The 5177-nt window shown below is 48.5% G+C and overlaps 1 long non-coding RNA gene across 1 annotated transcript; it reads right to left on the bottom strand.

The window, feature by feature from the left end:
• Nucleotides 1–445: 445 nt before the first annotated feature.
• On the bottom strand, nt 446–766 carry LOC103640853 (uncharacterized). Its single transcript, XR_002265534.1, has 2 exons — nt 681–766; nt 446–516 (listed from the first exon to the last, which is right to left on the bottom strand). It is a non-coding gene; the product is annotated as an uncharacterized lncRNA (long non-coding RNA).
• Nucleotides 767–5177: the final 4411 nt, after the last annotated feature.

The following is a 5177-nucleotide window of genomic DNA, read 5'->3' as shown; positions in this document are numbered from 1 at the left end:
ACCAAAACTCATTTATCAAAGTAACTACATTAGGGCTTCGACAAGATGTTTAGCTCAATAAACCTGACCTAGGACTCCATGGTATTCTCGAGATTATAGTTGCCTGCAGTGTTGATTGCAAAACAAACAACTTATTGTATACATTAATAGGAGTAGAGATGTTTAAGAACTGCCAGATCCATGTATTGTAAAATCAATTAAACTTACCAGGGTATAGATCTTGTCCATCTCCTTGTGCACCTTTCGATCATCAAGTCCAATCTCAAAGCTAGCTTCCCTCAGTCCATCCTCTACAACCTTTAACACCTCACTGGTGAACACCTCATATACTTATCATAGGCCTAAGAGCTAAAAAAACAACCTGGACTTATTTCTTCTCTATTGCCGTCTTCACTGTCCCCTCCTCCCACTCTGAAGAAGATTACACCTCTCCAAAGGTATTTCCTTTTTCTTTGTCAAAGCTTCTCTACGCTCGGTTGATGGGGCCGGCCATCATGTAGCCATATTAGTAGTCCCCTGCGCACAACAGCCCGTCAACACACAGATTATGACCATCATGATTCAGGATCTATGCTGGCATATACATGCATCATGGTCAAGGGAGCAGCAGCTAGCTTATTATTAATGGTTACAGCACTATCAGAAAGACAGGCACAAGGAGGGCTGTTGTTGACACTTACTCCCAGATTAGAGGAATGGAGGGGGGCCCTCCCCTTTTTTTTGCTTTGTGCACCTCACACATCATAGCCCAATGGCTTCATGCCCAAGAGAAAACCTGGAGAAATTCCGAACAGATGTAACAACAAAAAATAATCTTTGATTTCTTTTGCTCACCCCACATGAATTGCTTGCAATAAGAGAAACAGCACGCAAGAAAGATTTAAGCTAGCTGCTGAGAACGTTTACCTGGGCACCTGAAAGAAGCAGGAGGGCGTAGAGGTCCCTGGAATCCAGCAATCCGGTGGGCGACGCGCAACCGGCGAACTCGGCTCCGCCATGGTGCGCGTGCTGCAGCTTCCTGCAACAAGACAAAACGATAAAACCGAAAAAGAAGCTTTTTTATGTGGCAACTGAAGCTATCGAAACAAACAAGCAACGCAGCCCAACGTGCAGTGTAGTGCAATTGCAATGTGACTGAAGAGAAGCGCGGATGTGGATGAGAATGCGATGCATGCAGGCAGGCAATGGGCAATGCAACAAAGAAGAAGGGAGAACGGACCTGAACCTGCCGGGGACCTTGCCCTTCTCCTTGTAGGGCTTGACGAGCACGCGCGCGTCGCACACGAAGTGCGGGTTGCCCTTGCTCAGGATGGCCTTCACCATCTCAGCGTACATGAAGGTGACGAAGCCGAACATGCGCTTCTGCTGGTACGGGATGCGCATGTCCTGCACTGGCCCGAATATGCTGCTCGATACATCGATGGCGGGGCAACATTATTGGACGGCTAGTGGAAACGAAACGGAACGAGCGGAGCAGGGGTGCCAATAATGGTGGTGTGTGCTCTGGGTACCTGAAGTAGTTGGACACGATCTGCCGCGTGGCGGGACTGCCGATGAGGTCGCCGCGGTCCATCCGCGGGGAGCACACCGGGAACATGTGCATGTCCTCGCTGCCGAGCAGCATGCCCACCGCTGCCCTGGAGCAGGCAGCAACATGCGGAGAATAAAATGGGAATGGTGAGACCGGAGACAAAATGCAACCTTTAATTTGGTGGCGAGGCAGCCGCTGGGTAAAAATGGCACCTTTGGGTCTCGCTCTGCTGCTGCTGGTGCTGCTGGATCAGGAAGCTGAGGCTGACGCCTCCTTTGGGCGACGTCGAGAAGGGGTACGCAGACGCCATGAGCTGCTGCTGCATCGGCGGCGCGGCGGCCAGGGCCTTGGCACGCATGACGGCCATCTCCCGCTCCGCAGCGTCGTCCTCGGGCACACCGTGGAAGCCACGGCAGGAGGAGCCGTTTTTGCAGTACCCACGTGCGTAGTACATGCAGGGCCTCCACGACGCGGCTGCCTCGGCTTTGCTGAGCGAGAAGCTCCGGTGGTGGGCGCCGGCGGCACCCGCGGGGGACCAGCAGCCGTACTTGTCGGCGTAGAACGCGTCGGCGCCGCCGTCGTACCCGAGCTGGTCAGCGACGGCGAAGGGCGAGTTACAAATGTGCAGGAGCTGAATGGAGAATTTAAGCCAAAATCCCAATGAGATGATAGGAGTATCATATTATTTCACTTTGATAGATAAGTTTCTGGAATTGTAAAAACTTGAAATAAAGCAGCTGGACCCAGTCGATTACAATGAAAATCCAGAGTCAAGCCACCATATATGTTGAAGTCTTTCAGTCATTTGGTTTCCTGAGATTTATGTGTAGGAATAACAAATCAGTCCAATAAGCCATAGTATAAGGGCAAAGTTATTATATACCATCATACAAATTAAAACCACCAAGCAGTACAATCATCAATGAAGTACTAACTACTCTATGATTCAAAATAATGTCCTTGAACGGCTACAAAAGTCACGACTTTAACTACATGGAATAGCACAAAGCACTACATAAAAGAGGACTGCTGGAACATATTATGTGCTGCATTACAAGGGCCTAAATGAACAACTATTTAGCTCTAACTGATTTATACAGAACTGTCGAGTAATTATAAAATGAAATGACTATAGTTACTGGAAAAGATTCCCAGAGTTGAAAGCTTGCAACGTATGAATATCCACTCAACCTGAGTTCCCAAAAGGCTATGGATCTACATGATATCAACAACAGGATTCCGTTGATTTTCTCAAGGCAAAACAAGAGAACCAACAACTGAACAACGAGTATGCAAGAATGGGAGACGCGCATATGCATGGGTATGGGATTAGCACCTGGTGGCCGAAGCAAACGCCTAGGATGCGCTTGACGCACGAACATCTTAATCTTCCTTCTACCTTGAGTAATCCTTACGTTTCTATGTTTCCAGATTGCCACGAATTGAACCATTCAGCTATATCAACGATTAGATGAAGAAACAATTGCAGGCAGCCCAAAGGCTCTTCCGCAAACAAATCAGGCAAACAGTTAATAGTAAGACAGCTATAAACATACTCCACTCGATAACATAAAAAACATACTCACAACAGGCAACCTTGAGCACAGTTAGGATAGAATAAAGGTCTAGAACACGCTTCTCCACGTCAAGTAGAAGCACACGACCAAATTTAGAAGAAAAAAAAACAAGAGAGAGAGTCGTACCACGACTCCCCGTTGATTCGCCGGTCGAGGTCGAATTGAGGATGAAGACAGCGCCAACGAACAACACGTGTATTAGGAGCGCACCATGAATCTGAGTCCTAGCGCCGACCCCCTCGCTACGCAAAAGTCTCCAGAGGCCCAGCTCAAAACCCCCCATGGACACAACGAAGCACCGAATCGAGCAGAGCCTAATAATCACTGAATTTTCAACCCACAAATAATATCAGGCGTAGGTAGCGTACCTCGATCAGAGAGGCGGGAGCTGGGCTTAGCAGGGCTACTACCGCTGCTCGCACCGCTACTCGCATGGGTGCCAGGCCGGCGGAGCACAACCCGGAATCTGCACGGCCACCTGCAGATTATAACAACTGCACTCAAATTTGGGATTTTCGGGAGCATACTTTAATTTCCACACAAAGGATATTGTAACAGAAATGGTACTGCCAACTATGATTCTGAAAAGGGTAAACATCTGGAATGTTCTGAATAAACAGATATTATAGTGGATCACAAAATCACAAAGATGAGCACAAGTATAATTAATTCAACATACAATTCAACTCGGCTACTGAACTCGAGCATAATTCAACAGATTTGAACAGATAATTAATTGCAGACACCAAATTTTGTATACCACCTAGTAAAAGTTACAGTAAAAAATAAGGGGCAATAACATACCGATTGCTTCTTGTTGTTTTCTTTTCCTCCAAGTCTTTGAGCGCCCAATGCATCCGTTTCCTGCAAAATAGGCAGTTCCACAAGGTGAGCACAAGAACACGAATTTTACACCATGAGCTGATGAATGAAACCGCAAAGTAGGCCAGCTGAAAGCGACTGATAGCTCTGCGGAGATGTACTCGATGCGCTTCTTGACGTTGGCCTTGGCCTCAGCGAGGTCCTGCTTGACCAGCACCGATCCGATGAGCTTGTACACGTTGGCCCCATCGCTCAGCAGTTCCAGCTCATGCAGGCAGCCGCATCCACGAAGCGAATAAGGCACTCACGGCGAAGAGAATAACTGGGCATCGGTGATGAGGACGATAACGGGGCGGCAGCCCTCTTGAACCCAGATGGATGGCGTTCCTGTGGGTGCCTCGGGCGGGTGCTAGCACGGCGGGGACAGGGCCAGGCGAGAGAAGCGGGAGGACGCCCGCGACTGCGATGCCGTGGAGGGGAGGGGCGATGCTTGCGCGAGCCCGCGGCTGTGATGGGGGGTGAGGGATGCGTCTTAGGAGGCGAGAGAAGTTGCGATGCCGGGGGAGGGGCGGGTTAGGCGGCAGAAAAAAGGCGAATAGGATTGCGGCGGGTGGGCTACACGGAGCTTGAGGCGTGGCGGGGGATTCGCGGAGCGTGAGGGCGTGCGGGTGACGGCTGGTTTCGCGGCGGGGGAGGTGGAGCGGCGGGTGGGATTCATAGGCGGGGAGCGGAGGCAGTCTACACTGCCCTCTTAATAGTTAGTACAGAAAAGCACACATGTTCATTCCAAGGTGTACTCTAAATTCAATCGTGAATTAATAAATCAAGTATCCTAGCTATTAGTTTGTTTTGGAAGTGAAATAAAGAGAGCCATGCTTCATATGGAAGTGAAGAAATTGATACTGCTCTTGTTTGACCTACCTCTGAAAGTCTGCATGTGAGCATCCTTTTTCTTTACAGAACGTATCATATGTTTCCTGAAACTTGTTGTACTCTTCGTTCAGTGAACTCTCACACTGCTGAAGTACAAATTCGTGTCATTTTAGAAGAAAATAAAACCCTGGAGTACAAGTTGTTATGAATACCTCTTTGGAAGTGTTAGACAGTACTTTTAACAAATTCTGTCTGCATGCACAAATAGGAACACAGATTAGTGTGTTCTCACAGAAGATGTATATTTTTGTTTAGCTCCCAGCAATTATAACTGGCTTCAGATGCTCTCAGTAAGTTAATGGGGGGGGGGGGAA

Source organism: Zea mays, chromosome 10, assembly GCF_902167145.1.
Source record: "Zea mays cultivar B73 chromosome 10, Zm-B73-REFERENCE-NAM-5.0, whole genome shotgun sequence".
Taxonomy (NCBI): domain Eukaryota; kingdom Viridiplantae; phylum Streptophyta; class Magnoliopsida; order Poales; family Poaceae; genus Zea; species Zea mays.
This window is presented reverse-complemented; position numbering and strand designations above follow the sequence as displayed.